Source organism: Tamandua tetradactyla, chromosome 5 (assembly GCF_023851605.1).
Source record: "Tamandua tetradactyla isolate mTamTet1 chromosome 5, mTamTet1.pri, whole genome shotgun sequence".
NCBI lineage: Eukaryota > Metazoa > Chordata > Mammalia > Pilosa > Myrmecophagidae > Tamandua > Tamandua tetradactyla.
Genome location: NC_135331.1, coordinates 165,537,003 through 165,564,757, shown reverse-complemented (window position 1 = coordinate 165,564,757; position 27,755 = coordinate 165,537,003). Strand labels below are relative to the sequence as shown.

The 27,755-nt window shown below is 36.2% G+C and overlaps 1 protein-coding gene and 1 long non-coding RNA gene across 5 annotated transcripts in view; both read left to right on the top strand.

Moving 5' to 3' along the window:
* Positions 1 to 27,755, top strand: part of PDSS2 (decaprenyl diphosphate synthase subunit 2) — a 383,533-nt gene that overhangs the window by 168,706 nt on the left and 187,072 nt on the right. The window lies entirely within an intron of this gene.
* LOC143685022 (uncharacterized) lies at positions 468 to 14,730 on the top strand. The gene is made up of 3 exons (XR_013176325.1): positions 468 to 4,241; positions 4,942 to 5,066; positions 12,825 to 14,730. It is a non-coding gene; the product is annotated as an uncharacterized LOC143685022 (long non-coding RNA).

Genomic DNA, 27,755 nt, shown 5'->3' with positions numbered 1-27,755 from the left:
TGTATTGAAATGACTGTTGCTTGCCAGCCATGAAACCCAGTGAGCCTTCCTTATTAACAAGCATGCATAGGAGATTATTATCACAGTTACAAATGACCCCTCTTCCAGCCAATATAATTTTGCAAATGCTTTACTATTTATCCATGCAAAGTATTTGGACTGGAATGAATGTCTTCGGATCATTTTCCATTTCTGTCCTCTCTGAAATAATTTATATATGGTTAGTGCTTTTTTAGGCTCTTGATCATTTTTATGACGGCTATCTCATTTGATCCTTAATAATAATGGTGTAAGGTAGGAGTTGTCATTATACTTAGTTTTTTCTTGAGAAAATAGACTCAAGAATCTTTTTTTTTTAAATCAAAACATTAGCCTTATTTATTTTAAAGAGAAGTAACATAAATTTTTTTTTATTAATTAACGGAAAAAAAGAAATTAACCCAACATTTAGAAATCATACCATTCTACATATGCAATCAGTAATTCTTAACATCATCACATAGATGCATGATCATCGTTTCTTAGTACATTTGCATCGGTTTAGAAGAACTAGCAACACAACAGAAAAAGATATAGAATGTTAATATAGAGAAAAGAAATAAAAGTAATAATAATAGTTAAAAAAAAAAAAACCCTATAGCTCAGATGCAGCTTCATTCAGTGTTTTAACATGATTACTTTACAATTAGGTATTATTGTGCTGTCCATTTTTGAGACTCAAGAATCTTGAGATTTTCGAAGTGACATCTGACAAATGGTGAATATTAAGGGTCTAACTGTATTCTCTTCACTCCAAATCTTACGTTTCTTTTTTTCTTGATTTGCTTCTACACTTCTAGCCTGTTTCAGACTTTATTTTACTGATAGATTAGTCTAGCCATTAAATTAGCATGACAAAAAAACTCTTGCTTCATACAAATATGTCTTGAAAAACTTCTCAATGGAAAGCAACTTGGCAAATATTTAATACATATGTATCTTTTCCCAAATTGTGTTTGAATTGGAGCTCAAAACTTTACCTTAAACATTTTATTGAAAACTCTTGGCTAAGTTTAGTTGAAATAACTAGAGAAAATGCGTACAGATCTATAATGAATATTAATAACCTGTTAGTCACTGGAAAGCAAACAATCCTCATATTACTTTGTGTCCCATGTATCTCTGTTTCCTTAAAGGAATTCCTTGATTTTCATTTGGTTTGCTGACTTTGACCCTGTTGCATTAGTCAGTCATCTGCTCTTGCATCTACATACCTGTAATGAACGACAGCTACATTTTATTATCTCTAGTCCTAAAATAACTCTTACAAAGTGTGTCCTCACACATGATAGGTGCTCAATAAATTTTTGTTGCGTGAATGAATTATCCCCATTTTATAGATAACAAAACAAGCTTTAGATTTGTCCTATAAGTAGAAGTTCATGGGGTTGGTATTTAAATCTATTTTTTTTTTTTTTGCAAGGGCAGGCACCAGAAATTGAACCCGGTTTTCAACATGGCAGGCGAGAATTCTGCCACTGAACTACTGTTGCACTGCCCAATCCAATTAAGTTTATACACGTTCTTCTATGTAGTGGTTATTATCTGTATGTGCATTTTGTACTATGTGTGACCTTGTGTTTCTAATTTCTAACCCAACTTCTAAGAAATAGTATTGCTTTCTGGTCCTTCTCAGGAATATAATGCATTTGGTAGATAGTCATTTTAACCTGAAAAATGAATTGTAAAGAACTTTGCAAAAGAGTAGGTGTGTATTATGAAGAAAATAACTTTCTGAATAGCATATGGGTCTCATACCCAGGTGTACAGAAACCACAATTACATTTAACAAATAATTCTGATGTGGTTCCAGGCTATTTTCTTGTAATCAGCTTGATCTAGCAAGTCATTAGTGATGCTTGGATGTGCTACACACTTGTTGATGTGGAAAGTAATTGGTGTAGTATTCTGAGAAGCCATTAGTTTGTTTCTTTGCTCCTGAAGTTGTTTGTTTGGCCCCTGCTTCTTTAATTGTTCAAGTGTAACTTTTGCTGGAGGCTTGAATCTATTATGCCACAGTGAATTATTTAACATTTGAGGGAAGTGCTGATTTGGGAGCATTTTATTTCACCCCCAAACTACTGGGATTTACATTGTTGCTGTTTTTCTCTTATAAACTTGACTTTAATGCCAGATAATGGAACCTGAGTAAATTACCTAAGGGACCAAAAGTGAGTTAGGTGACCTCTTTTTTTTGGCCTGAGAATATAACTGGTGCTGTGGCTATCCCTAGTGAACTTTTACATAATGGCCAAGAGAGGCAGCATTTAGACTAAAATGTAATAATTACATTTTGAAAAATGAGCAAGAGAGTCATGTTTATAAAAATTCTTTATAAGCATCTGCCATAGCCTTTTGTCAACAAGACCTCGGACTTTAGGTTTTTCCACTGTGCTGATTTGAAACTGTTGTGTACCTCAGAAAAACTATGTTCTTTAATCCTGATTCAATATTGTTGGATGGAATCTTTTTAATTAAATTTTTTCCATGGAGATATGACCCAACCAGTTGCTGGTGGGACCTCTTGATTAGGTGGTTTCCATGGAGATGTGCCTCCACCCATACAAGATGGGGTAGCTTATTGGAGTTCTTTAAGAGGGAACCATTTTGAAACAGGGTTCAGAGCCGATAGAGAGAACTAACAGGAGATCCAGACATTTGGAGATGTGGAAAGAAAATGTCCCTGGAGAAATGGTTTGAAAGGAGAAGCCAAAGGACTAGCAGACACCAGCCATGTGCCTTCCCAGCTGACATAGGTGTTCCAGTCCCATCAGCCTTTCTTGAGTCAAGGTATCTTTTTATGGATGCCTTAGTTTGGACATTTTTATAACCTTAGACCTGTAAGCTTACATGTTAATAAATTCTGTTTTTAAAAGCCATCCCATTTCTGGTATATTGCATTCTGGCAGCTTTAGCAAACTGAAGCAACCTCCAACCCTCACTTTTAAAAATTGATTGTAAAGTGATCAATTTAAAAAGTACTCTAAATTTCTAAGTATTCCAATATACAACTGAGAATATAAGTTTATAACTTCCCGCTCTATCAATGATAGGACATTTCTGTTTTGTGTGCCAAAGATCATGATAATATACAGTACTGCAAAGTATAGACTTTTCTATACAGCATGATAATAAGTTTAAAGAAATTCAGGTGACGTTTTTGACTAATGGCTTGGCTTTCTCAGTTGTTTTAGCAAGAACTGACTTAATTATTTCTCGTCTAACTAGTGGTTATAAATAGGCCACAAACTGAACATAATTGACCCTCTACTCTCATTCCTTGAAATTTCCCCATACCTTCTCTTACCTTTGGTGGGAGAGACTAAAATAAGTTAGCCAAACACATTTTCTTTTTCTTCCTGTGTATCCAACTAAACTATTTCTCAGCCTCCCTTACAGTAGGCTATGGTCATGTGACTAAGATTTAGCATAATATAAGCAGAAGTGATGTTTACCATTTCCTGACCAAAAAATTTGCATTAGCAGTTCTCCTTAAACAGATGACTTGGAGCTACCTATTCAAGATGAAAGATACCTACGTACTGAATTGCTCTTGGAGGAGAGCCACCTGACCGTCAGGAATATCCATATAGAGTTGATGTTTAAAAGGGGCAGTCTCTTTATTGAATCATTTAAATTTTGGAGTTTATCTGTTAACAACAGCAAGCTGTATCATAATTAACATAGCTTTACTATTTCTATTAATGATATTCCCTTCTGTTACCTAGTGAATTTGGTAATCTTTGATTACTCTCACTTTTTCACTTTTCATACCCAATAAGTCACTAACTCACAAGTTTCTTCAGGTCTCCTTTCTATCCATTTTTCATTATCTTATTTCAGACCTTTGTTAATTCATGTCTATACTTTAGCAATAGCTGACTATCTGGTCTTTTGTCTCTAGGTATTCCTCCTTCAACTTTTTCATTTTAGGTCTTCCTAAATTGAACACCTACTACGTGCAAGGCTGTATACAATTGGTGCTAGACATAGAAGCAGAATCATACATAATATTTGCCCTCAGCGACCTTAATCCCAAACCAGAGAATGTGCAAGTTTATCAACAATGCTGTGGATTCTGTAAACAGAATATTGACAGAGTTCTGTGGAGAAATTGAAAAAGTTAAGGGTAGGAGAGGAGAAAATTTCAGAAGGGATCATTTGGGCTTCCTAAAATAGAGAACTTGTGGTGAGCTTTGAAGGTAACTAGGAGTTGGAGGAAAGCAGATGGGTAGGAGGCATGATGAGGGGAGGTTGTATGCTAGGCAGAGGAAACAAGGAACTGTTAAGGTATAGAAGTACAGGGTAAGGTCCAGAATAGTGCTGATACTTTTAGTATGTACTCAGTACGTAATTTGTCACATGAAGGTGTAAGCTTACAGAGCAAGACTAGCTTCATTGTGTATGTAGGGAATAGAAATGAGGAGATGAGGTAGAAAAGAAAGACTAAAGTCAGATTGTGAAGGGCCTGTGGGATTCAGGCTATGTTCTTGAGAAAGAGTGGGGACCATCCAAGGGACAGCAGAGTAGACTTAGAATCTGGCCACAAACTGTACCACCCACTACTTTTGCCTTGGTATGTAATTCAGAAGGTGGTTTTAAGGATTAAGTGAGTGAATAGAATACTGCCCAGTACAGAGTAAGCATTCTATAAATGTTTACTCTTATTCTTGGCTATTATTATTATTATGATCATAAAATAGGTTTCTAGACAAGGAGTCACCATAATACTTCCGTGCTATAGAACATAATCAGCTGATGCTGGAGAAGAGAGGGCCAAGAGGCAGCGAATCAGCCAGGGAGCTACTGAAGTAGATTGGGTAGGAGCCAAGAGGAAAAACGGTGACCTGCAGAGGTTATGGAGCCATTGCCCAAGGCATGCCTTTTTTCTGCCACCATCAGTCTGTGACTAGGTGTTCAATGGGAAAACAAGATCCTGTGTTCAGGTAAGTTTTGGAATACCAGATTAACCAGAGTTAAGAAGATTTCTTCATTTCAGAATCCTCAGTAGTTATTATACACATATGGTATGTATCATGAACCTCTAAGAAAAGATGCTTCCTAGTTCTTTGTCTATGGAACCCTTTCATCTCTGTTAGCAGTATAGCTTGGTAAACATTATTCTATTTCAGGGTGCCTAACTTTGAACTCTAATGGGAACTTCATAAGGCAGAAATGACAGTGTTCCAACTGAGGCACAGAAAGATGAAGTGACTTTGTGAGGTTCCAAATTAAGTGGCCAAGTAGAAGAAGAAATAAATCATATTGGCTATAAATTGCATAAGCTCAAATCCTGTAGCATTTCTTATCAGCTGTGAGGTGAAGTTAAGTAACCTCTCTGTGCCTCAGAGATTTGAAGGATGGATTAAAGAAGGTAATAAAACATTTAGAACCATGCCTAGTACATTGTAGTCTCTGGTTGTTATCCCAGGCCACTGTCACACTGCTTCATTGTCCTTTATTAGATTTCTTAAGGGCAGACACTAAGCTTTGTACTTCTTTATATTTCACCATTGCCATGGACATAGTATTCATTTAAATCTCTGTTTACATGACTGAATCTTCAGTATGAAGTGTTCTAGACCAAAATAAACATTTGAATCATGAGCTTTAAAGTATGAGTCTTCTAGAGTAGTTTAACATGGATTGTGACTTATGGTGACTGTACCTTATTATGTCCTTTGCAACCTCTAATTCAGGATGTGGGCTGTAACCAGACACTAAAGCACCCTTCATGGAACAGTCTAATTTTTTAACCTAGTCATTGTGGAAAGCAATATATAATGTGACATTTAAAGAGGGAAAGAAAGTGTTAGTGGTTTGTGGAATATCCACAGTAGTTTTAAATTCTTGTCAAAAGTTTATTGCCCTTATTTTGTTTTCTCCTTTCATATTTCAATCTCTTTATCTTTTTTTTGAATTTCTTTACTCACCTCGGTTTTCTGCAGCTTCCATCTTTTAAGACTTGGAGTTTTATTGATAGGTTTTGACTCTCCTGGATTTGTACTGCTCTCAATCTCATTTCTTCTAAGCAGCAAAGGGAGGAGAATGAGTTGCTGCTAGGGGACCAGTGTAGTGATGGTGTTCCCCCTGCCATCAGAATTGCAGCAGAAAAACCTGATCATGCATTCCTGCCAGTTTTAAGCATAACCACTAAATTTAAAGATTAGCAGTGTCCTGGGACACATGTATTTATTTATACAAGTGTTGCCCACTTCTTGCCCACTTTGCTCTATTTCTTATCTAATTTGTTAAAGAGATACTTTCAGTGATAAATAGAACGTACAAGAATGAAAAAGCATTAAATGAGTCTGAAGTAAAGTGATGATTGGTATGTCAGCCTTTTAGATGGTCTCTTGACCAGGATGCATAATGGGTAATCGACATATTTCAAAAAGTATGCCAATTCTATTTGTAAAGCAACTACTTTTATATTATTATTTACATGACTTCTGTGTGGCAGGTGAACTGATAAGTACGAATAAAATTATTGCTTGATCATTTTCCACATTTATATATAATGCTGATAAGAAAACACTGTGTGCTTAATGTGCTGTCAAACATAATTCAGATGATCCTGTTTTGTCTATATTACCCCAATATTCAGCATGGAGCCCAGCACACAGGTGGCAGTCAATGACAATTTCATCATGGCTGGAAAAAATTATTTAATCTTAGAGTAGGAAAGTCTTCACAAAAAGTTCCCAAACTCTGAAAGTATCAAATAAATGATTAACACATTTGACTGCATATAAAATAATCCTTCAATAGAAAAAAATTCCCATAAAGTCAAAGGACAAATGCCACAATTACAAAAATATTTGCATTGTGTATGACAAAGAGCCAGGTTTTAACACACAAATCAGTCGAAGATCTGATGAATCAGAGCAAGGAAATAATACAACTGAAACAAGTACAAATGACAAAAACAGTCTGTTCAGTGAAGAAGAAACATAGATGGTTGGTATGCAAACGGGGAAAAGAAAGGCTGGCCCTCATCAAAAGGGCAAATTAAAGCAAAATCATATTTTTTGCCTGTTATATTAGAAAAGATTAAATGGTTTGATATTAGGAAGCAGGCATTCCAATGTTTTGTTAGTAGGAGTTTTAATTGGTGTAGTACCATAGAGAGTGATTTGGTAATAACTATAAATTTGATTTTAATACAACTACCCTTTCATTTAGCAGAATTGCTTGCTAATGTATTAACTTAAGTGCTCAAAAAATGTACGTACAGGAATGCTCTTTGTAGCATAGTTTTTAAGACTACCACACAACAAAAGGAAAACAATCTGTCCACCAGTAGATCATATGTTATATTATTGATTTAAGAGATTATCAAATAATCATTTAAAAGAATTAAGGCGATTTGTATGTGCCAATCTAGAAGTAGCTAAAAATAATCGTGCAAGTAAAGCAAGATGCAAAAACATACAGTTTAAACCCACTGGGGGTCTAGTAGGGGGCAGTGGATTTTGATATGCATAGAAAATGCCTCAAACAAGACATAGGTGGTGTTAATAGCAGTCACCTCTGGGGAGGAGAATTTGTTCATTTGTATCCTCTTCGGTATTGTGAATTGTTTTTAACTGTATGCATGTTTTTCTTATACACATCTAAAAATTGGTATAAAACATTTGTGGAATGAAGGTAGATAATTTAGAAGCTCCAAGCTGATATTAGAATAAGTACCTAAGGGTCCTTTAGCTGACCTGAATTTTCTCCTTTGACCTCTTCGACAGGATTAAACATCCTATGAAAATGCATAAATTATAAGATTTTTTTCCTTAATGAAAAAACAGAGGACTTTGGGAAGAGGGGGAGTAGGAAACTCCAGAAATCAGTCCTTCCTACCAGAACAACTATTCAAGAGACAGAAACTGAATCAAATCTTTCAAAACTCCAAGGTCCAGTAGAACACTATAAAACCTCCAGGGAAGAGCAGGAGGAATAGGCTGCTGAATTATAGTTAATATCAGTAAATTGCTCTCAGCAGGTACCAGCACCCGTTCCCCACTCTTGCAGCACACAGCAGTGGGGTTCAGCCCCTGCTGTAACTTGTTGGCACCAGAAAGTTACATAAAAATCTACTTCCCCAATATTCAGAGTGGGCACAGGCCAATTGCTAATCATGGCTTTGGGTTAGGTACTTCAGATTGCTGGATTGCTGGGAGTCCAGCTCTGAGGGCAGCCATTATTCCAACTCACTGCAGACAAAGGTAGTAGAGGAGACATAAAGACTGTGTGCTTCCTCAAGGCTGTGGAGGACAGATGAAGAGCTGCATTGACTGCTCAGGAGCTGAGTCGAGAAAGAATGGCTTTGGGGAACCTCAGCAAAAGCTCCTGGCACCCTTCCTGCCAGGGGCAGTTTGAAGCTAGTGGGTGCTGACTTTGTAGGTCCCTAGCCTTGTCCTGGCAGGGAAAGACTGGCTTAGGAAACTTCTCTTCAGTATTTGACCTCCAAGCAAAAGCAGGTTGAGACAAAGAAAGCAGTGTAAGAAACTCTTGAGGCTCATGACGTGGGACAAGGACTTATCTGCTTTAAGCCCAAGAGTGCAACACCCAGGGGAGGAAGAAGGTCTAACTTCTGGGAAATAGAGGGGGCATTCAAACTCCTAGAAATAGGGAACCACCTCATTCTACTAGTAGGCACAAGCCCAGGACAAGGCACAGGCCAGAAAAGACGGGGAGGACCCTGGACTTTGCATTATCTTTGGGAGAACCTTCCTGATAGGAGGGCTGAAACTAAAGAAGCTCTCTGAAATATCACCAGCTGGTTACAAACTCAAGAAACAGACATTGTAGGGAATAAATCCCAGAGTTAACACTTTGAAATATTGAAATGTACATGGTGTGACAAATTATTATATGACAAACAGAGAACCAGGAAATGATGGCCCATTTCAAGGAAAAGGTTAAAAATCCAAAAAACTTCAAGGAAGAAGACCAGACTGTGGACATAGCTGACAAAGATTTTTAAAAAATCATCTTCACTATGCTTAAGGAGATGAAAGAAAATAGAACTAAAGAATTTCAAGAAAACAATGAATGAACAATATAAGAATCTCAGTAATGAAATAGAAATTTTAAAAAGGAAACAAACCAAAACTACTGGAATTGAAGAATTGTCTTGCCTTTGAGTTTGCTGATTCATTCTGCTGCCAGCTCCAATTTTCTGTTAAAACCCTACCGAGAATGTTTCATTTCACTTATTAACAAAAGATGTTAATATGTATATCTAAGATCATAGAACAACGAATAGGATAAATTTGAAGAAAAATACACCCCCTCACATATTGATCAAACTGTTAAGTGCAGAGGATGAGGAGAGATTTCTGGAACCTGAAAAAAAAAAAAAGCAATATGTTGTATACAAGGGAGCCACAATTACATTGTTTCATCAGATACCACAGAAGCAAAAAGACAGAGATTGAAATACTTAACAGTGCTGAAAGAAAACAATTGCCAACCAAGAATTTTATATCTGACAAGATTTTCTTTCAATTAGGAGGGAGAAATTAAGACATTCCCAGATAAACAAAAACTGAATAAATTCATCACCACTAGACCTATCCTACAAGGAATGTTAAGGGGAATTCATCAGACTGAAAGGAAAGACATTAGAGAGTGGTTCAAAGTGGCATAAAAAAATAAGAACATGTGATAAAGGTGCCAGTACTACCGCATTACATTTTTTGATACGTAGCTCCACTTCTTACTTTCTATAGGTGCTAAAATGCAAATACATTTTTTAAAAAGTAGTGATAAATCTATGCTTTGGACATATAATTGTCAGAGGTGTAATTTGTAAAAAGTATTTTAAAAGGTGGGAGAACAGAGGGATATAGGAGCAGTGTGTATGTATGATTTTGAAGTCATGTTGGTATCAAATCAAGTTAGGTATAGAACTACCATATAACCGAGCAATTCCACTTCTGCGTGTATTCCCAAAAGAATCAAAGCCAGGACTGGAAGAGATATTTGCATACCAGTGTTCATAACAGCACTATTCACAACTGCCAAAAGACAGAAGAAATCAAGTGCTCATCAACTGATATACAGATAAACAAAATGGGGTTGTACACACGATAGAGTATTATTCAGCTGTTTAAAGGAATGAAGTCTTGATATATGCAACAACATGGACGAATCTTGAAGACATCATACTGAATGAAATAAACCCAACAGGAAAGGACAAATATTGTATGGTCTCACTGATATGAAATATTTAAAATAAGCAAGCCCATACAATCAGAATCTAGCGTATGGATAACCAAGGCCTGGGGTAGAAGTAAGTAATAGGGAGTTAAGGCTTAAAAGGTACTGAGTTTCCATTTGGGACAATGGAAAAGTTTTGGAAATGGATGGTGATGTTGGTAGCAGCACATTGTAAGTATATTATTATATACTCACTGAATTATATATTTGAATTTGGTTAAAAGGGAAAATTTTAGTTTGTGTATGGGTTAATAGAATCAAAATTTTTAAAAAATCCATGGAACTGTATAACACAGTTAACCCTAAATTAAACCATGGACTTTAGTTAATAGTACAGTTATAAAAATGTGCTTTAATTGTAACAAATGTACCACACCAATTATAACAAATATACCACACAGTGCAAGGTGATATATGGGAATAATAATACTGTGTGATATATGGGACTCCTTTATTTTATGCATGCTTGTTCTGTAAACCTACAACTTCTCCAATAAAAAAAAAAAGAATAGGAAGCAAAGTATTATCTTTAGATTAACTTTCTTAGGTTTTCCCTCCTTAATAACATTTGCACCGTCAATTCAGTGTCAGTCATACCTTTGAGTAATTACTTCTTTTTATCCTAGCCTTAGATTTCTTGGCAGCTATGCTAATTCTTCACACAGCTAAACTTATTAATTTGGTTTATTAAGGCCAAATTAATGATATTCATGCTAAAGTATTTGTTGGGCTTCCAGAACTAATCAAAAAAGGCTGTCTAAACATTATTAACATGTTAAGTCTAGAAAACATCTTAAAATCAAATTTCTGATCATAACATTACTTTCCCCTCTAAGTGAAAATCAGTTAGAATTGCTGTGGTGTTAAAGGTGATGGGAGACTCTTTGGAGGCCTATTTGAAATAATCTTAGTTTAAGGAAAGAAGTGGAGAATATAAAAATCTGTGAAAGAGTATAATTCTTGCCTATCATGCAGGAGACCCAGGTTCAATTCTTGGTCCATGCACTTCCCCCAAAACAAAAACAAGCAAAACCAAGCAAACAGAAAAAAAACAAACTTCAACAATTGGTACTGCAACAATGGGATACTCACATGGAAAAATAATGAAATGTGACCCTGCCACACAGCATACTAAAAAAAAAAAAAATCTGTTAAAGAGGCAAGCAATTTTTTTTTCTGTATACCTGTAAATTTAGGGAGTTGGACTTGGTGTCAGCTGCAAATATTGTAGTTTATAATTTGTCATTTTAATGTGATACTAATTAGTATCTGATGACTTGTGAAATTGTAGTGAGAATTGGCTGTAACTGTAAATTTCTACCTTCACCCCACAGATTAGAATTCTTCTGGCACTTAAACAGTGCCAATCAAAATTAACAAATCCCATTCCCTTGGAGAGTGAACAAATAAAAAAAACCTTAAAAAATGAGATTTAAACATGTTTATCATATCAATTGTTTATGGCTCAATTATATTAATATGAAGTAATATTGAAATATAAAGCATTTGGAAACAGTTATGATTCTATTGTTTGTTTTTTTTTAATGAAAATATTCTGGAAGCAAAGTCACCCTCCTGATAATAATAGTGGTTGTGGTAATTGAGGAAATAGGCGGAAGTTGGAATAAATCAGCCAGATATAGGGATGTAGTTATTTGTAAAATTTCAGTTTTTAAAAAAATAGAATATTCATATTGTTTATATAATTGAAATTAATTTTAAAAACAAAAGAAACATATTTCATACTTACAATACAATAAAAGCTATTTAAGATATACATCTTTTTTACTACAGGAACCTTAAAAATGAGGAATCCTTATTGGCAGTGATTTTAAATGAGTATACTGAATAACTGAATTTAGCAGATGCTTTTGAAGATAATTTCCTTAAGATATCTCAGTTTCTTTTTAGAGATATCTCAAGAGATGAAAGCCTCTGCAGTTGGATTACATATTCCTATTGATTGTATTCCACATACAACAATAAAAAGAAACTCCAGATACAAATCTAACAATATTACTAATTCATTACAACCAGTACTTATTTTCTTCATTAACTTTTTATTGTTATTTTCAACGTACACAGCATGCACAAATGCAGCAATTATATGTTGAGTAGGAAAGGGGAAGACTCTTTATGTTCAATGTACTGTACATCAGAAGTCATTACTTCACCAGAGCTGTTGGAAAAACAAAATAAGATCAGCCTCTTACAAAACAAGTATAATTAACCACAAAAAGTAGGTGGGCTAAGCTACTAATCTACTCAGCTTAGAGTTAGTTTACTGTATATAAATAACATGGTATAGATTAGCCTGTCTGAAGAAGTAGTAGTATGGGAGGAGGGAGACAAAAATCATAGCAAGAAAGCAAGCGGTATGAATTATTTTATTAGTGGTGAAAGATTTTAATCTTTTCTTTGGAGGAGAGCGATATGTTGCCTGCTCTTTTAGTTTCTCAGAGAAGTTGAAAGGAAAACAGGGATCATAGGTCACAATTCCAAAACCAAGTAGGGCAAACTCTATTAGATTTCAAGGTCTGGCATCATCCATTGTTTTGTCTTCCCAGCCTTATGGAGCCAAGTGCTTTACACAATTGGTCACATACTCCCCGAATGCTGGTGTAAAGACCCCACTCTCTCCAAGCTTCAGAATGGCAGCCTGGCTCTCCATGAATGCTGAGGCATAAATCCCACTCTTTGAGCATTGGTATGTATTGGGATGGCAGCACTTGACCTGAACATGGTGACTCAAGGCCTGCTGCCCTCCTCCTCACCTCCACCCACACACACAAGCACTGAGACAGGTGGCCTTTCCCTTCCAAACACAGGAGCAGGCCTGTCCTTATCACCCATGTGGGTGGGCCCAGTCTCTTGGTTCAAGGAGATCTTTTAGTCCAGATTCTACTTCCAAGGTCTGTCTTTTAAGTCATCCTTCCATCAGTTAATCTCTTCTCTGTCCCTTTCAATCCAGACTGGCAGTGGTTTTGTTCATGCAAATTTTACAAAAACTTTGTGGGCTTCACATACAGCAGTTTAAGCAGGCCCAGACGATCAAACAATAGATTTTTCAAAGATCCTTCCTGGATAACTGTATTTTGATCAATCCTAACTTCCAGAAATGGCTGCTACATCCTCTTTCTTCACAAAGGGTCATTCAGTTAAACGCACATGAAGCCCTGTCCTCTGGGGACTTACTTCCTAAAGGCTTAGAGAGGTCGCTGGTATAGTTGTTTTTGCCCAGAAGCACATATCTGAATGGGCTCAGAATTTTCTAAACCAACAAGTTCTGGTTTCTTTGTGCTTGAGAGTTCAGTTCTCAGCTTATCCCTTTCCTCTTGCATTTTACTCTGAGTTGTGGGAAGAAGCTGGGCTGTACCTCCTCTACTTAGCTTGGAAATCTCCTCAGCTAAATATCAAGCTTATAACTTACAAGTTCCACTTTCAAACCAACATTGGAACACAACTTTGTCAAGTTCTGTGCTACTTTTTATAACAAAAATTGTCTTTCCTCCAGTTTTCAATAACACATTCTTGATTGCTTTCTAAGTCCTTATTGGAAGTACCTTTAACATCTATATTTCTACTGACAGACTCTTCAACTCAATCCAGGTTTTTTCTATCAAGCACCTCACATTCTTCCAATCTCTACTCATTACACAATTCCAAAGCCATTTCTACTTTTGAAGATGCTTATTGCAGCAGCACCCCGCTCTCCAGTACCAAAAACTTTTTTTCTAGCTGTTAAAACAAATACCATGCAATGGGTTGGCTTAATAACTGTGTGCTGTTTGAAACTATTGTGTACCCCAGAAAAGCCTTGTTCTTCTAATCCTGATTCAGTATTGTAGAATGGAACCTTTTGATTAGGTTGTTTCCATGGAGATGTGGCACACCCATTGTGGGTTTGATCTTTTGATTAGATGGAGATGTTACTCTGCCCATTCAAGGTGGATCTCGATTAGGTTACTGGAGTCCTTAAAAGAGCCAACATAAGGAAATACTTAGGAAAAAGCTTAGACTCTGACATTTGGAAATGCTGAAGCCACAGGCGACGCCAGGAGCTGAGAGAGCTGGCAGATGTCACATGTCCCGTTCTATGAAATACTAAGCTAACCAATGAAACCCAGAATTTTGCCCCGGAGCAGCTAAGTTAGGGGCATATGTGCCTAAAGAGAAATGTGCCTAAAGAGAAAGCTACTGGGTTTTGGGTTTTTGCTTTTGATTGCTCTAAGATACTGGAGACTAGGGGAAATGTTGATGTGATGGTTCAGCAGTCATGCTTATTTGTTGAACCCACCTTCTCTGTATAAAAAAAAAAATTTTTTTTTTTAAAAAGAGAGAGAGAAGAAGCCACTGGAATCAGAAGCTAAAGGCAGCAGAATTGAGAACAAGGACTAGCAGATAGCAGCCACATGTTTTCCTATATGACATCAACCTTTCTTTGGAGTTAGGTATCTTTCTCTGGATGCCTTAGTTTGGCCTTAGAACTTTTTTAAGGCCTTAGAACTGTAAAGTTATAATTTAATAAATCTCCTTTATAAAAGCCAATCCATTTCTAGTGTATTGCATTCTGAGCTCAATATAGTGGTCTGAGCTCCATCAAAAGGAAGTGAGGCCTAAGGAGCCAAGGATTAGGGGGGAGATAGTAATCAAAGAACTGGAGAGCATAAGTGAGATTATAGAGATTAATTCAGTGGTCCTGAGTGGTCAGGAGATTGTGGATAGAAAGCAGTATGGTTGAATTTAAAATTTCCAAAAAGCAGCAATTCTGAATAGTAAGTTTCAGTTGTTTCTGAGGGTGGAATTGACAGAATATAGTGAAACATGAAAGATTTTATTTTAAAATGATCTAGAAATAATGTTGAAGATCCACATCTTCAACATTGAATGGTCTGAAAAAGTAGAGAGTGGCAGGCAGTTCATGTAATTGAAGTCAACCAGGAGAACAGCAGAATTTGAAGAAGATGCCTAAGACTTCAATGAGTTCAGAGTGACAGAGAAGAGGATGGATAGTGGAAAGTGGAGCTAAATTCAAAGAAACAGTGGTTTTCACAAGATGGTGAGGAAATAATGAGTGCTTAGTGTTCTGTGGTTTATAGAAGGTTGAGTATATCTCCTCATAAAGATGCAGAGATCTGGGTACCCTAGGAAAAGCCATAGCTCATTTAGAGCCAGAACCTAGAGGGAATGTTCTGAGAATTTATAGAGCATTTATCACATTGTTTTGTAATAACTGATTTGTGTATATACATTCCCACTACGCAGTACCTTCTAGCAATCAGGGCCTGTGCTTTAATCATCTTCTAACCCCCAACCCTCTCCAACGGCTACGACCTCTACTACATTTTGTACCTTTGAGGCATTTCTTGTCTAGTTTATAGTTATTTGTATATCTGTCTTATCCTTCTACTGTATTTGCTCGTTTGTACATTGATTCATTTATTCATTCAACAAACATTTTTTGAACACTGCTATGCAAAGCTGACTGATAAATAGGAAAAATAATTATTACTATAGCTAACATAACAAAGTTTTTTTGTATTAGGTACTGTTCCACGTATTTTATATAAACTCATTTAATCCTTGTAACACTGGTTAAGGGAAAAATAGCTTTTATTAGAAACAGGCTTAGAGAAATTTAATAACTTGTCTAAGTTCCAAGTTTATAGTGTAAGTGAATGTCAGAGTTAGTACTCAAACTCCATTTGACCTTAGGATCTATGCTCTATTACTACAGATGGCCTCTGGATTAGTACTGGCCACAAATCTTTATGTTCTGTTTGGTGGTGTTGAATTGTATGGTGGATAGAAACCAGCTTTTAGATTTTTCCTGACCTTCACAATCCCAGCACTGTGCTAGCCACGCTTTGTACTCCATGAATTTTTTTTAATTTATGTGAGACGAAACTTCTTATTAGGTTGAATGTGGATCTTCAACATTATTTCTAGATCATTTTAAAATAAAATCTTTCATGTTTGCATGTCATGTCTCTTCTACTGCACATTTCCTTTCACAGATTTATTCTTTATCTGTTGGGGAATACAGATACCTGTATATTTCCTTTGATACAGGAACCCCCCCATATACACTTTTTTTTAAAGACATGTGCCCTAAGTCTTATGGGCTTTCCCTGTAAACAGAACAAAATGTATTTCATTTATTGTTAGTCCTGAGGTGCTTAGTGTTAAAGATTTTGGCATTGAAAACCATTACATTCATACTCATTAGAGCTACAATTTCAAGGAAATATGTGGCTAATTATGCACCTATAAGATTTGCTGCTGTCCATAGATAATTTGTATCCTGCAGTACTGTGAAGAGTCTGTTACTATACTGTAATAGCTTACATACTCATCGCAGATAATGATGTAATGAATTTTTAGAATCTTGCATAAGAGAACCAACAAACTGAGACACAAAACAAATTTCCACCCCTTCTTTCCAAACCTATAGTTAATCACTTGAACACTATCCAGTGTAGTAGAAAGTTGGCAGGCTTTTCTTTGCAGCACATTATGTAAAAATGTTTATAATTTACAGCTTATTATGCCATGCAAACGACCATGTTCCCAGTGGAGGAGAGTGAGGAAATATGGCTATGAAATTCTCTTAACTCTCCTTTGTTAGTTGTTTTCTGGCAACAGTGGAAGGGTACTTTGTGCTTAAGATGCATTGCTGTATTTTGTTTTTAATTATTCAACTCAGAACTTTTAAAAATAAATTTACTTTTTCTTTCTCCTTATAGATAAGCCAAAGCGATTGTAACATAAGAAAAATAAGCTGAAAAATTAGAATTGTCAGGGAATTTAAATTATGGAATAGTTTTAAATTATTAGGTTTACAAGTCAATAGGCCAAGCCCTTGATTTTGAGGATTGCTCTTGTGAAGTTTATGTATGCAATGGGGACATGGGGACGCTTAACCTACTTATAGCTATGCCTAAGAGTTACTTCCAGAGGATCTCTTCTGTTGCTCAGATGTGGCCTCTTTCTCTTTTAAGCTCAGCTCTCTGTCTCTCTTGCCTTCCCTGCTACATGGGACATGACATCCTGGGGGGAAGTCTCCCTGGCGGCCTGGGAGTTGATTCCCAGAGATGAGTCTGGCCCTGACACTGTGGGATCAACAATGCCATCCTAAACAAAAATGGTTAAAGAAGTGTAACAAATAAGGTGTCAGTGCTGAGAGAGTTCAAATAGAGTTGAGTGGCTACTCAGGAGGTCACTCTTACAGAAACTGGTTAGACATTGCTACCTATCATAACTTGCCAAACCCCAACCAAAACCATTCCAGCCAACCCTAAACAACACCGAGGGCGTTGTATAAGTGTCTACAAAGGTTCCATGCGCTAGGGTAACAGTCCAGAAATTTACAGCCTCCAGATAAGTCCTGGACCAGATAAGTCCTGACATGCAGAGAGGCCCCCCTCTCGACAACATCAACTGTTTCTATCCCTCTCTCCCATACTATCGATAACCCCTTCCAACATGAAAAAGGTAGAAGGGGCATAGCCCAAATACCCATAAAGAGTGGGAGAAAGATCAGAAGTGATGATAGAGTTATACAGAGAAGGTAGGGTTTAACAAACGTGTATGATTGCTGAATCTTTATATTGATATTTCTTTTAGTCTCCAGTATCTTAGAGCAGCTAGATGTAAAAACCTAAAATGGTGGTATTGTAACCCATACCAAACTCCAAAATCTGTTCTACAACTAATTGTTGCAATGCACTTTGAAATTTATTGCTTTTTTGTATATATGTTATTTTTTACAAAAAAAGAAAAGAAATTCTTGTAGCCTCCAGGGTTTTGGAGCAGCTAGAAGTAAAAATATGAAGTAATGGATGGTAACCCATAACAAACTGTGAAATCTGTTCTGTATCTATTTATTGAAGTGTACTTTGAAAATCATTGCTTTTTTCTTTTCTTTGTATATATGTTATATTTAACAATAAAAAACGTTTAAAAATTATTAGGGTTTAAATCAGTTAATGGCTTCAATTTCATGAAGCCTGTTTTAGTGTGTGGCACACCTGTAGCATTTAAAAGGCAGCTTGTTATTTTCAGAGGTATCTTATACAAATTTTGTTTCATACTGTTTGCAGCACTTCAGCTGGAAGTTAATCTTCCTCAGGAACAATTAGAGAGGCAGGCAAGATGATTGTAAGCTCTTGAAAACATCCATTCATTTTAGGTCTTTCCTTAGAATTTTCTAATTTTGTTGGTTCCCCATGAAATAATAAACCCCTGAAGTCAGGTCTACCTTATAGTCCTTTGTGTTTGCCATTCTTTCTGTGCCTGGTACACAGTTTTGCAAATTTATATTCATACATATTCCATAGACCCTGACCTCTGCCTTAATGAGGAAGTAGCTCCCCCAAGAAGGACTAGCTAAGGCCTGCTTTCACATCCTTTAGCTTATAGCTGGACTTTCAATGAAGAAAGTTCCTAAGGGAAATAAGATAAAATGCAGGAACTGGTATTTAAAAGTCCATAGCCTTTTTCCTTCTAATTCTAAATAGGTGGAGAACTTAACCATTTAGATGACATAGTTCCTGGGAAGGAAAAGAGAGGGAGATTTTATTTTTAAATATTTAAAGTGTATTTAAGTTTTCTACTCTCTTATTTGTTTTTAGAATTAATTTTGAAGTTGGGGACTTTGTAATACTTTATCAATTCTTTTATTTACATTCTTTTTTCCAGAAGCACGAATGAACAGATACTGAGTATATTTAAATGGGAATTATTGTTCACCTGCAACTCATGTTTTTTGAGAAATATGGATTTTTATCTCAGAGAAAATTGTTATGGTGTTATCAAGGCATTATCATTTTTATTGGCATTATCCTCCTCAAGGAATTTTTTGTATAAAAATTTATTTTACAACTATGGGAGAATTTCTGTTTTCTACCTGTTTACATTCTGTTAGAATGTAAATAAAAGAATTGGTAAAGTATTACAAAGTCCCCAACTTCAAAATTAATTCTAAAACAAATAAGAGAGTAGAAAACTTAAATACGCTTTAAATATTTAAAAATAAAATCTCCCTCTCTTTTCCCTCCCAGGAACTATGTAATCTAAATGGTTAAGTTCTCCATCTATTTAGAATTAGAAGGAAAAAGGCTATGGACTTAAAAAATTTTTTTTATACTTTAAACATTACCACAGCCTTAAAATCATCTCTGATTGTGTCAAAGTAAAGAATTGGATATAGTCTTTCTTCTTGGCTTCCTCCTTTTGAGTAAACAGATTTGAAATCTGCCCAGCCCTCTGGGTAGGAGAATGGGGCACCTAGCACTGCTCTCCGCTGACCTCTTCTGGCTCCCTGTTGCATGTGGTGTTGAAGTGGACGGCTTCTTCCTGTTGAATGCCTTTGTGAAAGGGAGGTGAGAACTGGAGGGAAATTAGCCAGTGTAGACTATGTTATGATAACCTCCCAATGTCTTTTCCACTCAAACTTCCTGTTATTCTTCCCATAATCCTTTAAAAAAGCATCTGTTCAGCGAGCCATGATGGCTCAGCAGGCAGAGTTCTCACCTGCTGTGCCAGAGACCTGGATTCGATTCCCAGTGCCTACCCATGCAAAAAAAAAAGAGTATCTGTTTACCAGATATACTTTATATATAAAATAATGATTACTTGATTTTCCATTATTAGAAATGCATGCAACTGCCAATATGAGCTTCTTATGACTATTATCACATCTTGTTAATGAATGCAAAATGAAAGAAAACTGAAAATTTTACCAACAGATGTACTTTTATCCAGGGGCAAATCGATGGCTTTCTTTAGATGTTTTGGAAAGAGAAAAATGACTTACCTCTCTTACTACTGTGAAGATCCTTAAAGATCTGGAAACCATTGATGTAGGCCTTATCATGAATCAAAAAGATCTAAAATTTTTTGGTATAGAAATGACAACCATTACTAATTTGGTCCTGTCTAAATGATGAATATTGTATCAGGATTTTTTTTTTTTTTTTAACCCATAGAATAAGGAGTTGGAGATGCATCCCATAGCGCTGGTGGTATCCAGAACAGAGTTCCCTCCTTTCCTATAACTGGAAGGTCAGTCAAGATTTTAATCTGTGTTTTGTCTTTAGGGAATGGGCCATCAAACTTAAAATTCAGACATTTTCATATTTTGAGATAAAATAGATTCACCACATAAACACGCGCGCGCGCACACACACACACACACACACACACACACACACACGGGGTTTATTTCTGGAAACTCCACTGAAGTCTATAATTCCGATTATCAGTTTATTGCTATGGGAACCCCATCTCCATTTTGTACCTCTTTCTCTCAGTTTATTATACTGTTGTTACACATTTGCCTCACACTTTCCCCACGTCAGCTGGTTATGTTTTTTAGCTGTTATCAAACATCTTATCATCTAGTAATACCTAAATAAAGCCAAGGTGAGAGCACATGCATAGGTTATAGTCCTTAGAGTTGTGGGAAGAAAAGGCACATTTACAAAATAGTCACCCTGCCAGAGCTTCTGGATGCCCCTGTAGAATGGGTCATGTGCTTTTCTCTGTATCCACGCAGCAGTCTCATTCTTGTTTTGTTCCTTGAAATTCGTAATTATGCATAGCATTGAAATGAATTTAAAGCAGTAAATGACCAGTACAGGACCCATATGGTTTTTCCTTTTCTGCAGTTCAACAATCTAATGTCTTGTTCTAATGCTGTGGCCATCTCATAAAAATCTATATATTTTTGTGGCTTCTAATTTTCTTAACCTGGAACTTTTCTTGCAGAAAAAATCCAGCCAAGCAAAATTTCCGGCAAAAATAATGCTGCCAATATTTTTACAAAACTATATGTACATAATATGTGTATGGTTATATACGTAATTTTATGTATAGCTTTTTAAAATCTTTGGATTCTATATTTATTATTCGTTCATTAGATGAAAAATATTGGAAGGCCAAATACTGCTAAATTAAACACTGCTGAGGAAGGGGGAGTGGCAGTCATTTAAAAACTCAAAACATAATTTATATAGGATCTGGTTGACAAAGATCACAAAAAGATAAAATCTGTTATACTCTGCAGGGAAAGGAAGTATTGCTCACATGATACCACTCTAAACTACTAATTAAAACCACCTAAAAATCTACTCAGGAATTCTGTCCTAGACCATATCCATAAATGATAGTAGTACTAGGACATAATGGTATTTCTATTAAAGAAGACTTTTGTATGTGTCTACTTGCATCAACTATACAGGGTAACATACCAAAATAATTAAATCCATATATTCTCTGTCCTCTAAAAGTTTATTATCTCTTAAAGGTATTTTAGAGTAGACATATATTTAGACATAATTTATGAAAAAAATAAGATACTGCTATTATAGCTCACACGTTTACCAGTTTAAGGGGGAAAGAAATAAGAATATTTATTTAATTGCAGGGGTAAGATCAGAAGAATAGCCAGTGAAATTCAGTTTGGTCATGGTAAGTTATTCAGCCATACTTATAGTTAATGTTAAATGGATGAGCTATTCATCCACTAATGTGCCAGTTTGAATCTGTGGTGGACCCCAGAAGAGCCATGTCCTTGAATCCTCATTCAGTATTGCTGGGTGGGAGCATTTTGATTGTTCCCGTGGAGATGTGAACAATCTGTGGTAAAGTTACCAATTGTGGGTGGTAACTTTAGATTAGATGATTTCCATGGAGGTGTGTCTCCACCCATTGAAGGTGGAGTTGCTTAGTGGAATTCTTTAAAAGAGGAAGCATTTTGGAGAGACTCCCTTTTATAGAGCCACGAGAAAGTCAGCAGATGCCACCATGTTCTCCATGTGCCCTTCCAGCTGAGAGAGAAAACATTGAACTTTATCGGCCTTCTTGAACCAAGGTATCTTTCTCTGGATGCCTTAAATTGGACATTTCTATAGACTTGTTTTAATTGGGACTTTTTCTTAGCCTTAGAACTTTGTAAACTAGCAACTTATCAAATTCCTCTTTTTAAAAGCCATTCCAGTTTTGGCATATTGCGTTCTGGCAGCTAGCAAACTAGAACAACTCAGATCTAACTGATCATTTGTGGATTTGACCAGAGAATGTTTTCCTTAAGATAATGTTTTGTTTTGCTTAGAACATGATCATGTGAACTATTTTTTATTTCATAAAGTCCATCAATCCACCTTCAGGATATTTTCTTCTAATTTGGATCAGCTTTTAAAAGAGATTCCTTTAAAAATGTATGTTCTGATACTCTGAGGTAAAAGGTCCCACTTTAGCATCCTTTCTCTCTCTACTTCACGATCTTGGTATACTTTTTCCTGTAGTTCTTTATTAAGTAGAATTATCCTTTGGGTCCCACTTTAGGTATTGCTTCCTTCCTTGGGGAATCCTTCCCTTATACCATCAAGACTTGGGCTAGGGCCCCTTCCCCAGGGTCCCTTGGCACCCTGTGTTTACTTCTGTAATGGCATTACCCTCCAGGATTGAAATTATTTGGTCTCTTCCCTAAATTTAACCATGAGCTTCTTGAAGCCAGAGATTCTATGGAGTTTTTTCTTTTTCTTTTGATGATTCTCAGAGCCTTTCAAAGGGTCTGATATATCGCAGGCACTCAGTAAATGTTCATTAAATGAAAGCAAGAGATCGTGAATAATCACAGCAGTTGCAATCTGTGAATAAAATATGGAGAAAGCATATTTGGAATAGTGTCCTTTTAATGATAAGAAGTTTTACCTGTTTAAACAACTGATCAGGACTTTAGAAATCTTTTGAAAAGATCTCTTTGCTACAGCTGTTCACCTTGTTTGTAGTTCTGAAACTGTTAATCGTTTATTTGATGATTTGGCAAAGTCCATTAAGTATCTGTTATTTAGCTGTATCCATTTCCATTTTTATAACTTGTTCTAAGGACTGCCTACTTCACCAGACCTTTCTAGTTATATCTTTAAATTAAAATTCATTAAATATCAATAATGGGTGTTTGCTACAAAAATGAGGAACCAGGTTATCTTTTTAAGAAAATGAGTGTTTATAGTGATCAGTGAATTTGTAATTTGTAACCAAATTATGCACAAAAGCAATGCAAAAAATGTTTAAAACTAAGTTGATGCAAATGAAGCATTTCAAAGTATGGGCTGGCACTTCATCATTAATTTTAATTTTGTAAACTTTGTCAGTTGATGTCACAACCTTAGTGTTATTTTTTAAATATTTTTTTAAGGAGTACGTAATTAAGTAATGTGGTGTTTCCTCATTTCAAACAGTGTGCCTTTGTTCCTGTCAAAGCCGCGCAGGCAAGCATTGCTTTTCTTTTCCCTTTTGTTAATATTCTGTGTTAGATAATGGTTTTGCAAATAATATATTCCAAGGACCTTTGATCCACCATTACTGTAAAATAAAATGCAACTTAATTGGGGGGTGCATAATAGTTTTAACCTTGTGTATTAATTTGACTGTGCTTGTGGGGGCAGATCCTTAAATGAGACGCAAATGAAGGAAAAATTGCTAATGCTGCTACTGTATATCTAATGAGCGCTGTGTAATAAACCATAACCTCTTCGACATTTCTCTGGAAAGCATCATGATTATTTTGGATGGCTAGCCCTTTGTGGATGGCTCATTACCGTCTGGCATAATATGTATTGATAGAGACTGTAATTGTCAACTCCTGTTTGACATGCTGCTACTAATAAATATGGCTTGCATCGCTGGAACCCACTCATAGTTATATGGGAAACTCTAATTAAAGAAAAATTATGTATTTTTTAAGTTAAAAAAAGTGAATTTGTAATGTTTTCCTTAAAATAATGTTTTGTATATAGAATGTCTTTATAGAGGATTGTTTGTTTACTGTCCCCTACACTCTTACTTTGTCTAAGTTTTGTGTATTTTAAAGTATTTGAAGCGCCTCTCTGAGTCTGTTTTATCATGTAGGGGCGAGCATGTGGCAAGACCCTTATAAACTGATTTGTGTGTGTGTATGTATGTGTATTTATTATAAAAAGTTTATAATCTTTGGCAATAAAAGAGAGCAGATACCTAACAACCACGTTACACAACATTTAGGTTTGGAAAAATGTGAATAAAAAATTAGAATTGGGTACTACCTCATGTTATAAAACAAATGTTGATGGACTTAATTGATATGACAGTGTCTAAAATTAGACTTCTAAAAGAATGATATCTTTGTTCCCCGATATAATTGTTATATACTCTGAACTTCTAGATAAGGAAGTGTACCGTTGGTTTATAGACTGCAATTCATGATTTTATCAAGTAGAATCCTCCACATAGTACATGAGATTCAAACATGTTCATATTTCATGGAGTAGTCCCAGAATATCATGTGAAAAATTAGGCAAACCTCAGGTTTCTTCTTGGTGACATGAACTCTGATATCTTAATTTTCGAACAAGAAAACGGAAGTCCAAGGAGGTAAAAAGAAGTCACTGTTAGTAGAACATGGCTATCGATTCATCCACCCATGGTTTTGAATCCTGATCCAGTCCATTTGTCTTAGACAAATTTCTTAACTTCTCTGAGCCCCACTGTAGTCATGTATAAAAATGGAGACATTTCCACCTACTTAGCATGGCTCTTGTGAGGATCAGATGAAAAAAATATATATGAAGCACTTAATGAAGTATTTGACATCTAGTGTATACTTAATACATATTAGTTTTCTTCTTTGCTCCTCTTTATTCCTTTTGTACTTCACAGATGATCACATCTCTAATAGAGCACATTCTCTTCCTTCTTAAGGATGTCTCGTCCATGAAACATAGAATTTTAATTTTGTTAGATAGTATTTACTAGCAGTCAGGTTCCATTCTGGTTTTCTTGCATGCATTAACTCACTGCATCCTCAGAACAACCTTAAGAGGTAGGTGTTTTTATCATTTCCTTTTAACAGATGGGGGAAACTGAAGCACTAAGAGGCAAAGTAATTTGCTCAAAATGACACAATAGTTGGTAGTTGGACTAGAATTTGAGCCCACGCAATCTAACCCCAGAGCCTGTATTCTTAACCACTCAGCAACATGACCTCTGCAAGTCAGCACTTCTTGTCTCACTAAAACAAAGAGAAAGAGCAGTTTCGTGAAGGGTTCAGGAGGAGCCCAGTCCACCTTCCTTTGTAGGGCTGAGGTGTCCTTAATGGACAAATCCAACATAGCTGTCATAGGATAGCGAGGATATTTCTGGAGGGATGGATGGTCAACCATGTAGAAGAAGAGACCACTATGCTATAGGAAATCAGAGAAAGAGGGAATTGAGTGATGACTGTTTTTTGCACTAGACCTTCTGGCAAATACCACATACTTGCAGTATCCTGCATACACTATACTGTTTCATGCCTCACAGCTCATGCTGTTTCCTCTGCCTGGGTCAACGTCCCTACTTTTCTTTAGGTGACTGTCTCTTAGCTATCCCTCAGACACAGCTCAGCTGTCATCTTCTCCAGGAAACCTTTCTTAACCCCACACTGAACTAAGGACCCCTTTTCCAGCCTTCCACAGCACCCTGTGTATAGGATTAAAGTGCTAGTAGCAAAGAAAAATGACCATGCATATCCCCTTATAGATGAGGGCAGTGAAGCTGGGACGTGGTAAATAATTTATCCAGGATCATCCAGCCTGTAAGTGGCAGATTGGGATTTAAATTACATCTTTTTTTACTCCAAATCCATATTCTTATTTACTGTAGTATATTCACCATACTTTGACATTATCTGCTTTCAAATTTCTCATGATCAGAGTATAAACTCTTTGAGGACTGCACTGTCTTATTCGTCTTTTACTCCAGATCCTATCAAAATTGTGCTCTAGAGGGAAGAAAACCCAGAATGTAAACCATGCTTATTTTTGCTAAATTTACTTAAATTTGAACTGTTTTGTAATGAGTAGGGTTTAATATCATTTTTTAATTTGCTATATTATAAAAATGTAAAAACAATACACAGATATTGATAGAAAGTTATTCTAGGTCTTCTTTAGGATTTAAGTCAAATATTAAATGAAATAATGTTTGTAATTGATAATCAAACATGATAAATATCCAGCTAAGGTGGTGCCATATGATAATAGTTCAAGGTATGCCATTAATAATATGATCGGAATAGTCACGTAAGCCCTTTGTGGAAATATAGAGCAAGTAAACTGCTTGTGTTATCAGGGATTCAGAATGATAGCGACCTACCTTGAGCCATCTGAGGAACAGCACAATAATGGCACAAATATTTCACAGCTCTCTCTCCTCTCAGGACTCCTGGCTAAATCCTTCCCTATGGAGAGGGTTTATGATAGGGCAAGACCTTGGAAAGGCAGTTCAGTTAGGAATCATCTGAATTATACTTCACTTGAGGCCAAGGGAAGTAGAACTGTGGATACATTTTTATCTTGTAAGTGGGCTTGCTCCAAGGGCAAGCCAGAATGCTCTGGGTCCCATTCTGGGGCAGAGTCTTCACTGCATTCTTTTCTTCAGAATGAGAATGAAGGAAAAGGGCAAAGCTAGTCTCACTCTTTTCTCTGCTTTCTTCAAACTAAGTTGACTCCATAGGCCACTTCTGTTTTAGACCACCCGCAGGGTATATGTGTCCAGCTGAAAGTATGCTGGTGAAATTAGGTAGTAAGTATAATGACTTAACGTTCTGATCATTAACTAGCAGTGAATATTTTTTGGTAATATCTTAAGACCTAACTGTTCACATTTCCTTGGTTTAAGTAACCTTAGTTAGGTAATATATAATAAGCATGTGAATTTTCTTTTCCCTCTGTGTGAAAATGACTTTTTTTTGCATATAATACAGATTTAATCATTTTGTTCTCCTTAATTCATTCAGTCATTTGGGTCAGTAGCCAGAAAATGAAGGATGTTCCTAGGCTTTCTTCCTTCCTTCTTGTTTTGTTCTCACTTCTTTTTCTCTAAGGCCCTTTCTGAGAGGAGACATCCAAGCCTTTGTCTTAAACCTACCCTCCTCCCAGATTCCTCTTTCAGGGTGCTGGTTGCAGCCATTCTCTAACTGTTCCGTGGCAGCAGTCCACTCTGCACATTGTCTGCTCCATGAACCCTGCTGGGCCCAGCAGCAGCAGCCGCAGACCAACTGCAGAGCCCCAGGGTGCTGCTGGGCCAGCTTACCTGGCATCAGCCAGGCTGAGCAGTCGCAAGAGCTTTGTTCTCCTTGATCTGAGTTTCCTTCTTCCAAGAAAAGCCCAACTCTTTTGTCACCTCTCCATAGAGCCACCCCCCACTCAGAGACCATGCCTTAAACTTGACGAGAAAGAATGCATACCCACTCACACTTTGATACATACTCACTAAAAAATAAAAACTCTTCTTTTATACTTTGTACTCGCAGGGATTTCCACATAGTAGGTATTCTATAAATAATTTTTGATCATGAAAATGATGATCAGATACTCCAGGTGAATAATTCTCAGTTTTTACCTATTCTGATATTCTTAAGTTACAAATCAAAATATTTAGTTTTTAAAGTATTTTTTTCCATGTATTTCTAG